Source organism: Cavia porcellus, unplaced genomic scaffold (assembly GCF_034190915.1).
Source record: "Cavia porcellus strain 051 isolate PalLab524CR breed Dunkin Hartley unplaced genomic scaffold, mCavPor4.1 scaffold_2, whole genome shotgun sequence".
Classification (NCBI taxonomy): domain Eukaryota; kingdom Metazoa; phylum Chordata; class Mammalia; order Rodentia; family Caviidae; genus Cavia; species Cavia porcellus.
Genome location: NW_026947485.1, coordinates 32,815,450 through 32,837,728, shown reverse-complemented (window position 1 = coordinate 32,837,728; position 22,279 = coordinate 32,815,450).

Here is a 22,279-nt window from a genome sequence, read left to right as displayed (position 1 = left end):
GGATTCAGGAATCATTTGACATCAACAGAGTTTTATTTTTCCACTTCTATTCATTGTCAACAAAATGTTGAAAAATATTTTGAAAAGAAAATATGAGCTACTCCAAAGCTTCAGCCCCCCTCCCTCGCCAACCTCGTATCTCAGGTTTTGTGAGCACAGCCACGCACAGAACAAGCAGTAGTCTACGGTGCTCAGCACTTTTCCCCCGGGGAAGCAGAGTGCCTCTCTCAGCAGGCTGAGGACTCATAGGCTAGGAGAATAGAATGCTGAGAAGCTGTGACTTAATTCTTTAACCTAGAACTTCTGCCTCTTGGCCTCAAAGAGGTACAGGAATAATATTGTGATTAATAATCATTGATAGTATCAATATCATTAGCATCAATGATGGTTAAAAATTGATATTGATAATTCATAATAGTGAATGTTACCTAAGCTTTGTTCCCCCAAAAGTCCCCTAAAACCCATCCTTCAGAATAATCCAAGGTTATGGAGCTTTCTTCTCTCTTTCTATATATATATGGAGTTCAAATTCTGCCTCCACCACTTGCTGGCTGTCATACATTGGGTAAGTTATTTGATCCTTCTGAAACTCCATTTCCCATTAGAAAAATGGAGATAATACTAGTACCTTCCTTATAAGGACAGTGGGATAAGTAGATGTTATGGTTTATGTCAGTGGCCCCAAGCTTCATGCAATTATGCATTTGTGATTGGTTCATTGGTTCATTATGCACTTGGATTGGGGGTGTGAGGGCCACACCCACTTAGGGTTGGAGGCAGGATATGATGTAAGTGCAAGAAACAGATGTGTCTCTCTCTTGCTGGTTTCTACCTTTCTGTTTGCAGCGCCATGAACTGTGCCCCACCATGCCACCCTTCCTTGGGGCCAACTGAGCAGGAACTGAGACTTCCAAGAACTGTAAGAAATAAACCTTTCCTTCCCCAACTTGGGGCATCAGATATTTTGTCTCAGTGATGAATAAAAAGTAACTAAGACAATAGACAAGTAAAGGCACTGTAAAGTGCACAGTTCCGATGGACAACCATTAATAGTAGCATCTAACAACAATGAAGTATCAGCAGCCAACGCTGGAACAACTGATTTTTTTGTATGAAAAGCATAAAGTTAGATCATTAGCTCACACAAATATAGATTCTAAAATTTTAAAATCCTACCTACAAAATAATAAGACCCTTTTAAAAATGGAAACATATTCCACAACCTTAAAGTAGAACAGGATTTTTATATGATAAAATGGAAACTATTAGGGAAATATGACCACACCACCATATTAAGAAGTATTCTCAAGAAAGAACATTATAGATGAAAACCAAAAGCAAGCTTCAAACTAAAAGAAGTGTTTGAAACCAATGGTATACCAAAATAGTATAAAATGTATTGTAAAAATCTATAAATCAATGGCAAGGAGAAAAGTAATCTAATAGAAAAGTAAGCAAAGAATATCTATGAATGGTCAATTCAGAAAAGAAGTAAGATATATGGACCAATAAACAAATGAGATCCTGAACATTACTAATACTCTTAAAAATTAAAATAATGAAGCTACCTTTTCCACTTACTATACTGCCTAAATTTTGTGTTTGATAACACAATATCATAAAGATAGTGTTAGGAAGTAGAAACTTGCATACAATGCTGGTGGGATTGCATATCACTGACTTACTTTGAAGAATAATTTGGTATTACCTATTGTGTCTATAAATAAACTATCCTGCAAATCTGAAGTTTTGTTTTCATAGCTGCCTCCTAATAGTTTTATTACTTATAACACATAATGTAAACCAGAAAATAATATAATAACTCAATGACAAGCAGAATAACTAAAGAAAATGTAATCTGTTTATACAGTGGAGTGATAGAGAGTAGGTTAAAGTTATGAACCATGAGGGCTTGGTGTAGCTCGGTGATACAGAGAGCGCTTACTTATCTTGTGCAAGATCTTGGGTTTTATCCCCAGCTCTGAAAAACAAGTATAGAAGTAGGAGCTCATTCTGTATGAACATGAAAATGCTTCAAATATATATGACCCTTTTTCCTGTTTTTTCAGCAATTATACACACACACACACACACACACACACACACACACACACTTTGAAGAACTTATGCCTCGAGCCAACATGGGTAATACTGATTGATTTATCTTTCTGCCTTAACAACAAGAAATCCAAACAAAATATACAAAATAATCAATTTTTAGACACTAGAACATAAACCATCTTAACCTTATGTACCAGTTTTCTGCCTGGGGAGTTTCCAGATTACAATTTGAAGAGGCAGAACCCAGCCCAACCTGGTAGACTTGATGGGTGAAGGAGACAGATAATGGAATTGAGAGGGCCTAACTAGGTGAACTTGTGAAGCAGAATAGCAGAGAGAGGGTGCTCCACAGAGACAGAGCTCCAGAGTCTTTGGCACAAGTCTCTCAGCATCTTGCCCCACAATCTTTGCCTGAGTACCTATCTGAGTGTGTGTGAAAAGAAGCAAATCACAGAAAGAACAAGAAGGATGGAAAATTCTAAAAACTCATGGGGCTGAGGTTTATTAAATTATTTCACCCGAGTGAAACTCACAAGACATGGATATAGAATAGCAGTATCTCAGTAGTCTGATGAAATTATCCCTACAGCAAAGATAAGGCAGCTTTGGATTCATTGTAACATACTTAAGGGTAAACCCTAAAAAGGATTAACAAAATAACTCCACTAGAAAAAAATCCAGCACCATTTAAATAATACAATATCCAGAAACTAAAGTGTGTAATTCATAATGTCCAATATTCAAAAAAATTATCAACCATGCAAAGAAATAAAAAATACCATAAACTATAACGAAAGAAATAAATCAATCTATAGAAACATTCCCAGATATACCAAATATGCTGGATCTAGCAGATAAGGATGTGAAAGCAGTTGTTACAAACTTACTACAGGCGTGTAAGGTAAAGAAAAAACACAATCACAATGAGTAGAGATGGAAACTATTTTTAAAAATCCAAATTCAGTCAGGTATGGTGGGGTATATGCCTATGCGCTCAGCTACTCAGGAGGTGAAAGCAGAACTAGCTCACATTCAAGTCCAACCTGGGCAACTTAGGGAGAGCTGTCTCAAAACAATATAATAATAGCAATAATAAAAAGAAGAAAAGTACAGGAATGCAGTTTTGTGTTTCCTGGGTTCAGTACCCAGAAGTGAAAAAAGTATATGTCTGAAATGAAAAACAAACAAATACACACACACACACATACACACCTACTGTTGTAATTCATAACAGAGTAAATGTTGTAGAACAGAAAGAGCAATGAAATTATCACAGCATAAGCTATCCAGAATTAAACATAAAGAGTAGAAAAAAGGTGGGAAAAATGAGTGGAGGGATTTTCTTTAAGAAAAGAATAAATAGTGTAAGATAATTGGGAGATAATATCAAATAGTCTAATGTGCATGTAATTAGAGTTATACACAGAATGAAGGGGCTCCAAAAAAAAATATTAAAAGAAAAAAGTCTGAAAATTTTCCCAATTAACGAAAAACATGTCTGGAGATCCAAGAAGTTCAATGAGTGGCAAGCAGAATGAATATACAAATGAAAAACTTCCAAGACACCAAGCAATTAAGTTACTGGAAAACCAATACCAGAGAGAAATCTCATGAACAATAAAAATCTCTTCTCAAAGAAAGCGGAAAGACACAAAACAGATAAAAATGACAATAGGGGGCTGGGGATTTAGCTCAGCAGCCTAAGCGCCTGCCTTGTAAGCAGGCAGTCGTGAGTTCGATCCCTGGTACCGATAAAAGTGAAAAAGACAAAAAAAAAAAAAAAAATGACAACAGATTTTCATCAAAAATATGCAAATCATAAGAAAGTGGAAAAATATCTTTAAAGTACTGAAAAATTTCAAACTGTAACTCTGTATTGGTGAAAATCTCTTTCAAAAACAGTTAAGACTTTCAAAGAGAAACTAAAAGTAAAAAAGAATGCTAGCAAAGCTGCATCACAGAAAATGTCAAGTCAAAGAAAAATGACTTAAGCATGAGCTGCCTTTGCCAACTTCCTTCCAAAGAGTACAGGGTTGCCAGCAAGCCAGGGAGTAACTTTCCAGTGAAGAAACGTGAGAAGCACTTTACCAGCCAGGTGATGGAGGCTAACACCAACAATGATTCATTTATTGACAGCACATACTCTTGATACAGTGTGGTAAGAGTGATCCCTTATATCTGTGGTCCTCTTTCTTAATGCCTATAAACTGAGTCTAAACATGAGAAAAACATCAGACAAATCCATTTGCCTTAGGCTGCTCGGGCTGCTGTAATAAAAATACTACAGACTAAGTGGCCTTCACAGCAAACATTTATTTCTCACAGTTCTGGAACCTGACATATTCAAGAGCAAGATCCCATGTCTGGAGAAAGCCTTCACACGGGTTTATACACAGTCACCTTCTCACTGTATTCTCATATAGTGGAAAAGAACAAGGGAGGTCTCTGGATTCCTTGTTTATACAGCCACTTATTCCACTAAGGGAGCTCGACTGTCATGACCTATTCTTCTCCCAAAGATTCTACCTCCAAATACCAGATTTGGGGTCAACATTTCAACATATGAATCTGGGAAGGATAAACTTACATATCACAATCCCACTACAATGGCAAATATCAAACCAATATCCCACAAAATGGTCATCAAAACAAGGAAAATCAGAGAAGCTGTCACATGCAGGAGGGAGCTAAAGCTACATGATGACAGCCCTGGACAAGATCCTAGAAGAAAAAAGGGATATTTCAGAAAATCTATGTCAATCTGAATAAAGTATAGGCCTTGTTTAATAATAATGTATCAGTACCTATTCATTAATTATGACAAATGTCACCATACTAACATTAAATGTTAAAAATAAAGTAAACTAGGTATATAGGAACTTGTACTATTGTTGTAATTTTCCTAAAGGTGTTTTAAAGTTACAAATTTATTTTAAAAATAGTAAGACTACAGATAACTTGAGCAATACTCAATCAATTTGATAAAATTTACATATATTACATAATGTCCTATCAAACAAAAGCAGCACACATTTTGTTTTCAAGTGCACATAGAACATTCACCAACATAAACCAGTTTCTGGATGATAAAGAAAAGCTTGAGGGTCAGGTACAGTGATGCACATCTCTAATCCAAGGTACTAGGGAGGCTGAGATGGGAAGATCATGAGTTTGTGGCCAGCCTTACAACATAGCAACACTGTCTCAAGAAAGTTTTGATAAATTTACATAAATATATGTAAGAATAGAAATCATGTAAACTATGCTCTCTGACCATAACAGAATGAAGCCCAAAATTATTAACAAAACATTCTCCCCAAAATTCCAAAATATCTGGAAATTGTATTAAAATCTCAGGGGAAATTAGTAGATATTTTGAATGGATTGATAAGAATCAACATCTGTGGGACACAGCTGAAGTAATGCTTAGAGGGACATTTGTAGCATTCAGTGGTTATTTAACTAGGAAGAAATATCAAAACTAGTGACCTAAATCTCCACCAGAAGATACCAGAAAGGAGAACAGAAAAAAGAGAGAAGAAAGAAAAAAATGAGAAAAGAAGGATAAAATGGAAATAAAGCTTTGTAAATAAGGAGAGGAAGAGTGGTTGAAGGGAGAGGAGGAAATGGTCGAGGGAGAGATGCCAAGATATATCACACAGGTACAAATTCCCTACGATGAGTATAACCAATATATTTCTAAATTGTCCCAACAAACAAACAAACAAAAAACTAGAAAAAGTAGATGAAAAAAAGTTTTTAAAGGAGCAGAAATCAAAGAAATAGAAAACTGGAACAACAGAAAAAATTAATGAAATCAAAGCCTGGCTTTCTAATTTAATGAATTATTTGTTCATTTGTTCATAAATATGTAATAGCAAAATTAATAAATATCTACCAAGGTTCCTTTAGGAAAAGGAAAAAGTACAAGTTACCGGTATCAAGCATGAAAGAGAGGACCTCACTACAAGTCCTAAAACATTGAACATAAATAGAGGAACATTATAAATAATTTATGCCTGTAAGTTCAACAATTTATATACAATGAACTAATTATTTGAAAGATAGTAATAAAACTTATTAAAGGAAAAAGCAATAACCCCAAGAATCACATATGTAGTTATGAAATTAGACTAAAAAATCACTTCCAAATAAGTACTGTATACTACAACTTCAGACAGTCTCGTTGTTAAATTCTCCCAACCATTTAAAGGAGAAATGATAATCACATTTTTAAAATCTCCATCAGTAAATGGAAGAAGATTGTAGACCGGGCTCTCAAAAATATATACCTAAAACACAAAGATAAGAACAAAAGAAAATCCACAACAAAATTAGTAACTAAAAGCCAAAAATAAATAAAAACTATAGTGGAGTTCATCCTAGGAATGTACGGCCTGTTTAAAACTCAAAACTCTAATGAATATAATTCATCATATTAACAAACTAAAAAGAGAACATTATTGCTTCCAGAGCATTTGACAAAATTTGACATCCATTCATGACAAAAATTCTCAGCAAACCAACAATAAAGAGGAACTTCTTTTCATCAAGAAAAAACATTTTAAACATCTATTGTTGTCATGCTAACTGATGAAGGATTTATACCTTCCCCTACCACAGGATTTCATTGTTTGTATTTAGCAAATGGAAAGTCAGGAAAAGCAAAAACACTACACACAGATTTCAGTGAAAGAAATAAAGAAGTTTATTTGTTTTTGTACACAGTATAGTCTATGTAGGAAATTCAAAGAAATCTACGGAAAATCTTCTACAACTAACATAACTAATAGATGGACTTAGCAATGGTGCAGGATCAAAGTTAACAGGCAAAATCAATATATTTCCATATATTCTCAATTAACAAAAACTCAAAATGTTTTAAATACCATGTGTAATAGCCTCATAAAGTGCAATGCTTTGGAATAAATATAACCAAAAAATGTGCATAGTACATACACTGAAAACTACAAAACACCAATAAAAGAAATAAACACTTGAAAAAATAAAGGTATTATATTCATGGATGGCAATATTAAGAAGCCAGTTCTCCTCAGTTTGATCTATAGAAATCAGCATATTAGATTTTTTTCATGCATATGAAGAACCTGACTCTAATATTTATATGGATAAACAAACATGGGAAAGTAATACAGGTAACACAATCCTGAGAGGAAGCAAAAAGATTCATACTATTCAATTTTAAGACCTACGATAAGGTCACAATAATCTTGATGGTATGGTATTGGCCAAAAGGTAGCCCCATGTGGGGAGGGGTTTTGAACAAAATAGATAACCCAGAAAAACTCACACACTCGTAGTCAACATATACTTTTTATATAAAGCTGTACAGGCAGTTCAGTGGAGAAAGGATAGTCCTTTCAACAAATACTGCTGGAAAAATTGAATGTTCAAATGCAAAGGAAAAAAAGTCAATCTTCTACAAATACCTCACAACTTCAACAAATAACTCACAGTGGATCATGGACATAAATGTAAATAGAAAATATCAACTTGGAATAAGACATTAGGGAAAATTTGCATATTTTGGGAAAGACTTATTAGATACGATGTTAAAAGAATGGTCCATATAAGAAAAACTGAGAAAATTATAATTTAACAAAATTAAAATCTTTTGCCCTTTGAAGAGGACAAAAAGACAAGCCACAGACTTGCCTATATGTGAAAAATATTTACAAATCAAATATCTGACCTTGTATCAAGAACATATAAAGAATACTTAAAATTCAGCAAACCCCCCAATTTTTAAGTGAATGAAAAGAAGATATACAAATGGCAAATAACATCTGTAAATATCTTCAATGTCATAAATCATTAGAGAAATGCAGTTTAGTATCACAAGCTACAAACCACAAACTACACCTATTAGGATGGCTTAAATGAAAACAAGCACCCACAAAACCTGACAAAATTAAGTGTTTACAAAGCTGTGGAGTAACTAGGACTCTCTGAAAATTTCAGTAAAAGTGTAAAATAGTGTCACCATTTTGGAAAACACTTTAATAGTTTCTTTTGAAATTAAGCATATGCTACTATCAGCCATGCTCCTCAAAATACAGCATAGTGAATTGACCACTCTGTTCACCTGCACACAAATGTTTACTGTAGTTTTTTTTATGATCTCTGCAAACCTGGAAATGCCTGCGTGTCCTTCAACAGGTGGGTGGTTAAACAAACTGTAATACAGTTACACACTATAATAATGCCTCAATAAAAAGGAACAGACTATTGATTCATGCAATGATATGGTTGTATCTTAATTCCACTTTGATAAGTGACAGGAAAAACTGAATCCTAAAGCCTATGTATTCTATTATTCCATTTATGTGAAACTGTAGGAAAGGCAAAATTATGGGGACAGAAACTAAATAAATAAATGTTTAAGATTGGGAGCAGGAGACGGGCTTAACACACACAGCGTGGCACGAGGGATTTGTGATGAAGGAGTTTTCTGTGTTAGGAATGTGACTCTGTGCACTGTCAAAACCCACAGACATGTACTCCTTGAAGAGTGAATATTACTGAATACAACTAAAGTGAAAGCCAGCCCGGATGTCAAGGCTTCCCAGAACGAAATATGCCCTGTAACAATTGCATATGACTATTGCAAATATCTGACATAGTCACCGTGTAGGAGGTGAATTCTCCTAGGTGCTGTGATGCCAACAATAAAGAGAACTATATAAAGATGCGGTCGGTATTCTATGCGCTGAATTTGTTTTTTTACAAGTTGGAGTTGATGATTCTGAATATACTTTACAAACGTAGTCGGATAGAACAAATAAATATCTTAGATAAGAAGAGCTGGAGAAATACCCTGTAGTTAATGAGTGCCAAAGAAGTCATGAGGGTTAAAGTAAAGGGGAATTAACATACAGTGTTGGACTAGAGTCATAAATTTTAGATAAGATTATGTTTTTCTTTTATTGATAGATGATAGAATGACAAATCAATTAATGTACAAATAAAGAGTTGGAAAACCAATAGAAATGTATTGAGACATATACATATACATGGTGTCTTAATTACTTTTCTCTCATGGTTGAGACAAAATACCCATCCTAAGTTAAAGGAAGAGAAGTTTATTTGGCTCACAATTAGCGGTTTCAATCCATAATCAGCTGGCTTCAAGGCAGGGTGGCATGTCAGACAGGCATCGCAGAGGAGAAATAGTTTATGATGGGCAGAAGTTGGCAAGCCAACAAGGAACAGCTCTTTTTATTTCTGTATCTAATCCAAGTTACTTAAGGTGGGTAACACTCACACCCTTCTGGTGGATTGATAACTGGTGGTCAACCTAACAACACTGACTAGAGTCAGCGTGGTGCTGAGCATGGATGGCCCACCTGAGGACTGTTGCCAAAGTAAAACTAGAACTGGAGAAAAAGAGTTTAGTGTTGTTGTTTCTTCGCGATGGTGTTGGTTCTCCTGTTGCAGTTGGTTCTTGTCGAGTTTCTTTCCTGATATGAACTTGGTTGTTCTCATCATCAGAGGAACTCAGGACCCTGTTGCTGAGAATGGCTGTGGTTCACTCTGGGGGAGTGCAGGTCCTTACTTTAAGTGTCACTTCCTGACTGTGGTGCAGAACCCTCCACCTGCCAGCACAAATCCTTCATCTCACGGACACAGACTCTCTAGCTTCCACCTCTGACCTTTGGGACTTCCCAGCATAGATTCATGAAACATACTTGCATGAGGCATCATCATGGGCTCTCAGCCTCCTGCTGGACTCATGAGAGGTACTGGCATGTGTTCTAGGTCTTCAGCTGAACTCATGCAGGATACTGCCATGGGAGATCAAGGCCCTCAGATGGATCCTTTAGGTCTTTAGTATGTGGACAGATTTCCTGCACTTTGTATTTGACTCTAGGGATGAATAAAGCTATAAATTATATGCCCTGTATGTAATCATTTTCTTTGCAATCCCTTACTACAACAACCCTTAATCCTAGTGCCCTTAATGCTAACAAGTACCATGAGTCAATTCAACATCACCTAGCTCTAGCCACCTCTGAAAAAGTCCCATGTTTGACCATGTGAGTCTTTGGGGGACATCTAAACACAAGCCTTAATGGGTATTAATACACATTCAAGTACTTCCTCATTTTCCTATGACAGAACCTAGAAACAATGGCAACCCTATCACTACTAACATACAGGTTGTGGCACCTAAATAAATCCTCCAATAAAAGAAGCTACTGAATCCAGGGTTGGAGCAAAAATAATTGAGGAATAACCTGGACCATCTTATGATGCAAGAGAAACAAACTCAGGAAAAAAGATAACAGAAAGACAAGAGGAGAAGAGCCTGGAACATGACAAAGACCCAGGAACAAACCTGGAGGAGTTTCTCAATGGCCAAGGCTGGTAAGTACAACACTAGATAAATAGAGACCATTATATTCCAGAGGGTAAAATAAACACCCCGAAGTTAGAGAAACAATAGAAAAGAAACCATTTTTCCTGGCAGAAGGATTCCAATTAATGAAGATCACTGAAATGAGAGATTCAGACAACCTCCATTCAGACCAGAGCAACTATTGGAAATTCCACTACTTAATATATACACTTAAGAAAAACAAGATATTTGCCTAACTTCAAAATATCTCTCCTACACTTTCACTAAATGCAAAGAAAATAAATAGCAACTTTTCACGAGAGAAACCCATCATACACCAAGCAATCAATATTGCTATTACTGCTATTAGGTTTGCCCATATAATAGTTACCAGAAGATATGATGTAACATGAGAGGGGTGTTGTATTTTCCCGCCAAATGTATAAACTCAACCTAATGGTGAGAAAGCATCAGACAAAACACTGAAAGTATTCTGGACAAAATAAAGAACTGTCATAGATTGGATGAGGCCAGGGGGAAGTGATTGGATCCTAAAACAGAAAAGAGACATTAGTGAAATCTGAATAAAGCCTATAATTGACTCTAGCATCATATGAATGAACGTGATTTTTTTGGTTTTATCCCTGTACTATGGTAATGTATGATGTTACCATCAAAGGACTCTTCTCTACTGCGTTCTCAATTGTTCTCTAAACCTGCAGTTCTTTCCAAATAAACAGTTGGAAAGGCTCAGGTGTAGAACACACACCTGTTATCCCAGCATTCTGGATCTCAAGTTTAGTGTAAGTCCAACTTAGGCAATTTAGTGACTTTGCAAGACCTAGTTTAAAGTGAAAAACAGTAATATATATTGCTCAGTGTGAAGGCCCTGGGTGCAATCCCAGTAAAACACACACACACTTAAAAAGAGATGTAGTTAAGATGAAAAAGCAAGATGCTAAATTGAATATATTTCTAAAATATGTATCTCATATAGAAGTCATACCGAGACTGTTAAAGTAGTCCTATGACTTAACGATGAGAAAACAATCTGATTTCCAAAGATTAGACAAGTCTTAAAAACCTAACCAAAAAATTATGAATGGCAACAAGTGTATATAAAGATATTCAATACCACCAGCCATTAGAAAAATATAAATTTCATCATCAGACACCACTGCACCCCTGCAAGAAAGACTAAATTTTTCTAAAATTCAAAAATTTCACAGCACTTGCCTGACAAGCACAAGGTTTGAGTTCGGTTCACAGTGCCCCACCCCCAAAAATGGCAATACAACTTTGGGCCATGATGCGCAGCATCTAAATATCTACAATGGAAAACAGTGTAGCCTTTCTAGGAAGCAGTTTAACAGTTAGATATAAAGTTAAACATACATTTTTACAAATCCAATAACCTTCTAAGGATATATTTGTCCAAGAGAAACAGATACATTCACACAACAATTTGCATCCCAAAGTTCCTATGGTTTTATTCATAACCATCCCAGGCCTGGAAACATTCCAAATATGCACCGCTGATGAATGGATGAGCAAATCCTGTTAATGTGCGCCATGGCAAGCATTATGCTAAATGAAAGAAGTCAGAGCCAATGTAATTCTTTCTATATTAAATTCTAGAAAAAGTAAATCAATAACAACAGAAAGAAGAGGAGAGGTAGCCATGACCCAGGGGAAAGGGTTATGAATTGACTGACAGGAGGACAAAGAAGAAATATGTTAGGAATATCAGAAGCGTTCTACATAGTGATCCTGATATAATACAGAACACACTGGTTAAAATTCATTGAGCTGTACATATGGTTGTGCATTTATTATATGTGACTCAGTAAAGCTAATTAAAATATATAAATTTTCAGTAGAAAAAGAAAGTTAGGGATTTTTAATTTTAAAACCCCTATATTTCTGTCATGGTGTCACATGCTTATGACTCCAGAACTTGGGACGCTTGTGCAGGAGGTTCTCAAATTGAAGCCCAGCTTAGGCAACCTAGTAACTTAGTGAGACCTTATCTGAAAAATGTTTTTAAAAAAGGATTGGGGACCTCAAAATAATGTGTGTGTGTGTGTGTGTGTGTGTGTGTGTGTGTGTGTGTGTGTCCATCCATCCATCTGTCTGTCTGGGGATTGAGCCCAGGGTCTCACATGGAGCTACATTCTTAGCCATATTTTTATTTTATTTTTTTATTTTGAAACAGGGTGTTTTTAATTCCTTAAATTATCCAAGCTGGGTTTGAACTCATAGACCCTTCCACCTCAGCCAGCCAGAGTGCTGGGCTTATGGGTATGTATCACCTTCTATGAAAGTATTTCTCAATATCTGGAAATTCCCATATCAAAATCATAACATGGAAAAAAAAGAGGGAAGGGAATGATAAACTGTGGGTGCCAAATGGAGCACTATCTTTCATTCTGATACTCTAATTCTTAAGCAAAATTTGTTCTTGCACAAGTCGTGCGATTAAAATTAAGTTTAAAATGTGGCACTAGCAAGTGTCACTGGGTGAAGGCAGGAGATACCGAGTCGAGTCTGCCTGCCCATCCCCTAAGCAGATGGGCTTGCTGATAGCAGGGAGGATAGACAAGTTTGCAGACAGATGTCTGTCCAGCAGCACCGAGCTTCTGGGACTTCTGCGCCTCCTGTGTATGAGGCCCCTGGTGGTGACACTGAGCCCCTCCTGCCTCTGTAGTGGCAGCTCCTAAAAGCGCCCCTGTCTCAAACCACCCCAGCCTGAGTGTCCAGGCTGGAGAGCTGGAGTGGGGGCTCGGAGGTGGGGCACCAGTTCAGTGACTAGCTGTCCCTCAGCTGTGCAGGGGATAGCACAGCAATCCCAATCCCTGGCTGAGGTGTAGCTCCTTGCCTACTTCCTGCATGACTCCCATCCTCAGAAGACGGGATGAGCTAGCAGAAGGAACAGAACACAGACCTCAGGATGCATGCCTACAGACAGAAGCCCCATCCTCGGCCTCGCTGGATGGTCACTTTGTTACCATCGGCTGCTGTAACATGTGCCCCTGCAGGGACCCAGCTTTTCATGGGGCTGCACTAGAGCTCAATTTCTGTCTTGGGAAAAGCTCAGTCTGGGGTTTACTTGGGATGTCTGTTAGGCTAGAGTTGAGTCAGATTTGGGGTCAAAATAAGGTCTGAGTTTGGGGCTACTATGAAAACTGAACCCCCAGTGGCACAACATAGCCTTTAAGAGTCGGTTAAGACCTGAGGGTTGTGCCCTGAGAAAAGAGCCTGCTTTTGTCACATGAGAAAGTTAGTTATTGTGGGATATACTCATCCCTGGGCCCTCTATGTCCTTTCTTCCACTTCCTTGTCCTGCTGCGACAGTGTGGGTCCTCAGTCACCACAACAAAGAACATCTTTGTTCTTTATAAGCTACCCAGTCTTGGTTATTTTGTTATAGCAACACAAAGACAGGTTGATCATCTCTGGCCAGGCACCGGCAGGATAAGGCTGAGGATGCATAGTGCACCACTAATAATGAGGCTTAGGTCCTTTGGGCTCTGAGTGGTGAGACAGTCTCTCTCATTAAGATTTTTTAGTCACTCTCACAGTTCCAAAGTGAATTTTCTGCTAATGAGGATGGCAGAGCTGAGGGAGCAAGTTCTATACTTCCCCACGTGGCTCAGCGTCTCATGCCACCCTGCCCCAGCTCCAGTCCCTGGCTCCTCCCTCTGCTCCTTCCTTCACCTCCTGGTTGCAGGCCTGGGTTCTCTGCAGGAGCACCTGTTGGGAGCTAAAAGCCAGGCAGGATTGGACACCCGGGTGTGGGAGCTTAGGTCTCCTGCTAGACAACGTGAGAACAATGTATCACTTTGTTTTCTTTCAACTGCAGAGGGTGCTTTGATTTGTACATGGATAACTCATTGCTTTATAAACTTTTAACTTCTCTGCAGACTTTGCCCTCCTTCCGCCAGAGCAGCTTCCTCTAGCCAGGCCTCAATCTAGGGTCACGGTAAGATATTCAGGCCCTCTGGCTCCTTGCCTGTGTTTGGCACAGAGGACTGGCCTTGCTTTAAGGAAGGAGAAACAGCTGTCAAGATTGCCCAGGTGGCTGCTTTCTGCTAGGGGCCAAGGGCTCAGGCCCCAGATTCACAGCCCCAGCACCATCGATCTGCAGCCCAAGTTGCACACTCCGGCTCACTGAGAGATCTTGACTGAAAACTCAGGGGCATCTTTTGGTGTGGAATAGCTTGCTGTATGCTAACTCAGGGGGCAGAGGAAGCAGAGGCCCAGGCACTATAGAAGTTTACCTACCCCTGTCTTTCCTGAGCCTAGCACCTATGGTCTTGTACTTCCATTTGCAAACCAGGATGGCTTGGTGATATGCACTGGTGCCCTCGAGACCACAGGCACTCAGCTCAGAAGACTGCATGGAGGAGACACTACAGGGAGACCCCGTGGGCTGGGCCAGGGCACCTCTGTCTCATGCTTCCTTCTGAGCTGCTGAGCCTGGTGTTCCACACAAGGTGCTGGCAACCAATTCTGATCTGAGGAGGGGCTATCTCTGGAGTACAGGGGCTTTGTGCACAAGGAGGGGTGGATGTCCTTGAAGCCTTCTCCCAGCATCTCTTTGCAGCTCAGCCCTCATCTACGCACCTGATCTGTCCTTGTCCCAGCTGGTCCCTTATTTATAAACCATATGTCCCTGTGTCCCTGCCTGCCCTGACTGTTTGTACAAAGCTTCAGCTGCTTCCCCTGATAAACCGAGGACCAGTTCAGGGGAACTGGGAGGGGCCCAGGGCACGCAGAGTTCAAGGATGCACTGGTGTGTCCCTCCGCCTGCTCAGGAACCTTCAGTGGCTCCCCATGGATATTGATGCCTCTAATACACAAAACATAGTCAAAAATGCTATTGCAATTCTCATGTAAAATTTTAATTTCTGTTGTTGCCCCAGAAGCAATTCTAGATCTCTTAGCCAAAATGAGGATAAGTAGGCCCAGAGAGGGAAAGTGCGTTGCCGTGACTCACACAGTATGGCAGTTTGCAGTTCTCTTTACTCCACTCCACTTGCCTTTCTGCCCAACCAGCGCAGAGAAATAGAAAGAACTCAGTTCCAGATCACGGCAGCTCTAGCTCTGGTTTCTGGCTTTACCTTTTCTGTTCTGCAACTTTGGACTGCTATCCTAAGCTCACTGGATCATAGTTTGTTCATTTACAAAAATATAAATAGTGTCTTTTATTCAATACCCAGCATCCAGAGCAGTGTCTAATCGCAGGAGCTCAATAAATATTTCTCAGATGAATGGAGCGAGTAACTCTCACCTCATTTGTGAGTGTCAAGAAAGAGGTGCAAGTGGAGTCTCTGCACAGTGCCAAGCACACCATAGGGAAGGTGCCAGTGGAGCTCCTCTAGACGTTCCCTGATGATCCTCCAGGGCTCCAGTCAGGGGTCCTGGACCCCCAAAGCCCAGACTCCACCCTGGAAGTCACGGCATCTCCAGGCTCCCTGTCCCAAGCTGCTGCTTCAGCCCTGGTGCCCCTGTTTTCCGTCCACACCGCAGACCTACACTTGGTTCCTTGAGAACAGCAGCCCCGGCCTCCCCTTAGACTCCAGACCCCCTTTCCTCTTCTCTGTGCAGTGATGCCCCCAACCTCTGTGAGTAGACTCTCCAGGGCTTAGGGCACAGGAAGTATTGCTGTGTTCAGTGCCATCCAGGAATGTTGGGGTCAGAACTGCACCCCCAGAGACAGAGAAGGGAGAGACCAGAATTGGCCACAGCAAAAGGCAGCCAGAGGTGAGAGCCAGAGCTTGCTTAGTGCTGCAGAAAGAGCTCTGGCTCCTTTTCTGTGATTGCGCTTTACAGGGTTAAAGGCAGATAGATCCCTCCCCTCTAACCTCAGTTTCCCAGCTCTGCAATAGGTGGAGCTCGCCGACCTCTAGGTCTTGCATCCAGTTATAATGTCATCATATCCAGGTGCCTGCAGACCCATAAATAAACACAGTTGTCCCCAGATACCCCAGCACTGCCTGGTATGAGGCCCAACTCCTCAACACACTAGGTCCAAGACCTGCCCCAAGGCCCCCACAAAGGCTTAGTGTCCAGCAGGGTTGGGGGCTGCAGGTCAGGGTCCAAAATGGGCTCCTGAATGCTAATTCTAAAAAGGCCCTCTCTGACAGCTTCCTGAACATGGGATGAGGTTCACAGATGCTTTTTCCACCTAAATAAGCCCTGATATGTGCAATAGCTGGATGGGTCTCACTTCAGGAGAGAGGGTGGTGATGGCCCTGCGAGTGAGAGCCTGTGGTAGTCCCTCCAGGGCTTCCTCCTGTGTTATGTGACAGGGGATCAAGGCAGGGAGGGCTGCCCTGGGCACCCAGTGAGGCCAAGGCCCAGGCAAGATTTCTGGGGATGTGGGGCGACAGTATTGGTGGCCAAACGCTTCTGGTGTGAATGTCAGCTCGCACCTTTGGGAGGTGGGCAGACAGCAGTTGCTAATTTAACTTTGGCCAGGGGGTCACCAGGTCTTCTCAGCATTCCAGAGGTCCCCAAGGAAAGGCTCAAGTCTCTTCACTCTGTGTGTCACTGACATCAGAGGTGACCAGTCTCAGAGCCCATGAAGTACCAGTTTTAGGCCAGAGGTACAGAGACGAGTGAGTAGGGACCTCAAAGATAAGACTTCGAGGCCAACACACACAGGATACAGACTCCTGGCAGGAAGTTTTAAAAAGCTCTGGAACAAAGTCCTATACCTGAAAGAGTTCTGGGACTCCTAAATTTAGTTCCACTGTATGAATGGAGAAACTGAGCCCCAGAAGGGAGAAGAGGCTGGTCCAAGGTACTGTCATGAGTCGGGGGACACAGGAAGCTTAAAACTCTGGCCAGACTCCCACCCCAGTGCTCCTTGCTGTTGGCTGTGCTGACCCAGGTGGCAAGGAAGCCTCCATGTGCTGGGACCACTCAGGAGGCCCTGGATCCACCTGTTTTGGAAAGGTCCAGATGGGACTCACCTCCTCCCTTCACCAGCTTTGCCCACAGCTCCAGGGGCTTGGCATGGACAGCAGCCCCAGGAAGGACAGTCAATGATTCATGGAGGTTCGGTCCCTGGGGGCCAGGCACCTGGCTGCCCTGCTGCTCCTCCCTGACACACACCCCCAGAAAGGCAGGACAGGGGTTAATCAGTGATGAGCCAGGAGGTACAGGCTCTCCTGGTAGGTAAGTCCCAGCACCGGCCTGACTGCGCTCAGCCCATCCAGCCCACCCAGGCCCACTAGGCTCTCCCCCCCTCCCCCCGCCACACACACACACGTGTCCTTTCCTCCCACCTGCTCAGCACCTCATCCTGAACTCTGTAACTCTCCTTTCCCTCACACCTGCCACCAGGGGAGGTTTTGATAAATGAAGTCACCTTGAGTTTTTGGGGGTTTGTTTTTCCACCTTTGGATTTCAAACAAGGGAATGTGAAAGCTGAGAGGCCCTCAGAGGTAGCACGCAGGCTAGAATTTCCAATACAGGTTTTGTAGACAACAAGCACTCTGAAATAGTAATCCACATTACTTCCAAAAGAGCATTCTGTGGACAGACAAGTTTGAGCACCGGCTTAAATTGAGTGAGTGTTTCCTGCAGCTCTTGCCAGAGCCTCTGCTGTGTGAACCTGAATGATGGGTCTCCAAGAGGGCAATGCAGTTTCTCAGCTCAGCCAACATCTATGAAAAACAGTCCACAGTTCTATAAGCTGCTGTTAACATTAGGCGGGGACCTCAGAGGATAGGTGGCACACCTACATCCACTCCCCTGGGCCTTGGCCAGGGATGCGATGGTGTCTGTAGGTCCAATCATCAGGGCTGTTAAATTCTTTTCAAATCCAGCTCTAGGATTTTTCTCTCTTGTAGAGCTCACCAAGAGGAACCAGGATAAGGGAAGGGGCAGGGGGCTGGGGCCCTCAGAATCTTCTGGAAGGGAAGCTACGGCCCATGAAGCATTCCTGGGCCTGGTGTCTCTCGGCCCCACATTCCTGGAGGCAGATGTGCTGCTCTTCCCAGCCCAGGAGGTCACTGCAGCTGTGGAATTCTTGGAGTTTGTCTCGGATGGAAGATGCCACTGGCTCAAGCCCCAGCCCTGCGGATGACTCCCTGGAACTTCACGAACAGCTAAACAGTGTCACCCCACCTCAGGGCCCAGGAATCCTCCCTCGAGGTGTGGAGCAGGGCCACTTCCACAGGTTTCCAGAGAGGCAGATGGGAGCAGTGGTGGGTAAATTGAGGCAGGAGGCAAAATGGGACTGGTATAAAGAGGGCTGGGAGTCCTACATGCCCACTGTTCTGCTGTGGAGGCCCAGCCCCATGAGTGGACTGCAGGATGCTGGAAAGGGTGACCTGAATGTCATTGTCAGGACCCTGCCATGTGCCAACCTGTCAGAGCTATAGACCACATCTCCTGTGTCTTGTCTCTGCTCTGACAGGAAACCAGTTGTGTTCACACCACAGCTTCCTAAGCATGGGCTTCACCTTTAGGGCACAACTGCAAGAGGATGTTCACTGAGCCCCTGGGATAAATAAAGGCAGAGGGTCACAGCATTCTTACCAATCTAGAAATTATCATGTTTCTCACTGAAAAAAAAATCTCACTAATAAGGAAACAGCAATACGATGTATAATTGATCCAGGGAAGGAGTTTACGCATGGCTATTAGCCAGGAAGGTGGAAGGTGATGTGGGCGTTATCAGCCTGTAATAAGGATGCAGTAAGGAGCTGTAATAAGTGCGCAGTAAGGAGGTGATTTCCAGCAGAGGTCTTGCTCTGCACAGCAGAACACATCAGCATCATCTCCTTCCTCCTGTGATGCTGGTCCACCCGGTGACAGGGGTCTGTAAAAAGGACCTCGGTGTTCACAGCTCCAGCTGGACTAAAGGAAGCTTTCCTTGGAGTTCAAAAAAGTGACACAAAGTGGTGAGACACTCATACATTTTCCAATCAGACAGATTCCTCACAGGACCCAGGAGACCAGCAGTGGTTCCACAATTGGCTAAGAGCAAGCATGGGTAGCTGGCAGACTGACTCAACAGCACTCTCCAGTGAGTAGAATACCCACATGCACACCCGCAGACTTGCATGCACACATGCACACCAAGGTGATTCAAAATACCCTAACACCTTTGTGGTATGACCTGGGTATCACCTCCAGCTGGAAACTTTAAGCTTACATACTTCAAATGAATTTCTTGGGGTTATAGATTTCATTTGCTTTAGTTTCCTGAGTTCTTTGTAATTATTGTTACTGCTATCCATTTGAGTTGCATTATGAAAACTATAAGCTTAAAGGGTAGCAAAGTTCAAGGAGACATTGCCAACTTTTAGAATGTTCAAGACTACAGCAAATGGGGCTCTGATTCTGAGAATGCTCTTCATCCTGCAGGTTTGCTTTTTTTTGCATTAGACTCACTCATAGCCTTTCCTCCACCCTCTTCCCTTATGTCACCATGGCAAAGGAAGAACAGATGACACTGTTCTCCAAGCTGTGGTCTGTTACCCACTTCATAGCTTACTGACAAGTGTATGCCAAGTCTCCCCTAGCAAACCCAACCAGGTCAGCCTTCTCGAGCCAACATTCCACAGGGGTGATAGGTGGGTGACAAGCAACCCTAGCACAGCTCATGGTGGTGACATCTCTTAGAGAGAAAGTGACTGTGGGCTAAGGATGTTTCTCCAGCCTCTGACTGGTAGTTCTGATCCTGGCCTAGGCTGCCTGAGGCCACAGAGTCCAGATCTAAGTACTGCTCTGGCCTGTGCTGTGAGTAAGAATCACTTGGAAATGTCTTAGGACAGATCAGAGGATGAATCCAAACAGGGTGTTTGGGGGTAAGTCACCCCTATCCATGGACACACACACACTTTGCCTTGGTGCTTTCTGTGTAGACAGTTCTTTCTGATGTGCTGAATGTTATCTTCCATCCAGAGTATTTAAGAACAGGTGCAGCTGTAGTTTCCCCATGAATAAGGGTTGGTTGTGCCCTCACCCTTTGTCTAGTCAATACACAGGAAAGAACAAAAATGTAAGAGAAACTCTAAATGCAGAGAAAGTGGCTTTACTAGGATGAGCAGACTGTGTTAGTCTGGGGGAGGCCTCTGCATAGATTGGTGAAGCTGGCCCTATGAGCGAGGGCTTTTCCTGCCTTCCCTGCCTTTACAACATCCTACCTATGTTCCTTCTCCCAAGGTGGTGGACAGTAAACCTTGGGCCATCAGGCCCCAAGAACAGCCTCGCCCAGGCCCCATGCTTGGCAGCAAATTCCACTCATCGTCCTCATTGTATTCTAAACCTAAAGAAAACAAGGCATTATGCCCAGCAGCTCACCCATAAAACATTAATCACTATCCCCTCCTTGAGAGTCTTCTGACCAGTGAAGGTATGCCCTACAGGAGCGGTGGAAAATCCCAGTGGACCAGCACAGGCCCAGCCATGCCACAGGCAGTGGCCTGGCACAGGTTTCTCCAGTTCTTTTCCAGCCCAGATCCTCACTTTAGTTCCAAGGACACTGAAGACCAATCTAGGAACCCTGAAGGAGACATAACCAATCCTCAAAGGGTTCCAGAGTCCTCAGGATCCTGTGAAAGGGCTTCCTGAGCCATGTACACTTTTCCATCTGGGCCCTCATGGAACCCGTGTAAGCCTGGAAGTGGACAACAGTGCTGGAGTCTGGGCCAGAGGCACATTCACTGACTCCACTGAAGTCCATCACACTGTGCTTCACCACTTGGTTGACCCTATGGCAGGTGCCTTTAGAGAATCATTCCTGTCAGCACCCCTCCAGTATCCAGAAAAAGGAATCCCCTTGATTTTGGAAGAAAAAAAACAAACATCAAAGGAGAAAATGTAGGCTGAAAGAACCCCAGACTCCTAAATATTCCAAACCCAAGATAGATTGACTCAGTGCTTGAGGTCATACATATATGTGGTATAGAAACCCAATCTCAGCTGATAGGAACACTCGTCACAGGATGCTCCCTGGAAAAGGTCTTGGAAAATCTGATCTGCTCCAGGGTTCCTGGGAGACTTAGAATACCAGGGACAATTGTAGAACCACAGCTTCTTGCTCTTGTGAGTTTAATGGAAAGATAAATGTTCTAGGCTTTAGTGGCTGCTAGATTACATCCTGCTTCCTCATCAGCCAGGCTCAGAGGGATGCAGCTTTCCACACTGGCTGAGCCAGGCCTTTGGATCCCCCCTCAGGGATCTGGCCGGCAGGAGTCTGCTAAAGGAAATGACCTGTGGTTGGTCTCAGCCAGGACCTGGCCAAAGGGGTACAACAGCTCAGGGCACCTCACATGGGCAGCCACCTGAATTCTTAGTGGCCTGGGACAAAGGTTGAATCCTAGAAGCTTTCAGGAAATTTGCTCTCTCTGTCAAATTCTGATGAACAAAGCAGACCAGGACTCCAGTTGCCCAAGGAGGCCCCACACCTCTCCTCTGTGCTGGGTTGGATAGCTCAGGAGCACAGGAGTTGAGATGATTCCAGGGAGATGGGTGCATGGAGCACTGAGTCCATGGACTGGAGGAGGAGTCCAGGCCAGCCTGGCCGAAGAGCTACTGTACACAGGCCCAGTGAGTAACCAAGGCCTGTCTCAAGGCCTGTATCATTAGCCTGCATGGTACAGTACTGCCTTTCCCTTTCTCCTGTACCCTTCTGGGCAAGCAATTTTATCTGGTGTTTTGCTCCCAGAGGGAGGGATAGTCAGGAGGAGGCCTAGTGGCTGGGAAGCAGCCTCAGCCTGATGATGCTAATGTATCTCCAACTGACCCACTTCCAGGAAACTCTGGGGAAAAGGGGACTTCTCCTGATGCCACAGGCTCCCAGGCTGGCCTTTCTCCCACCCTCCTCCACCTCATCAC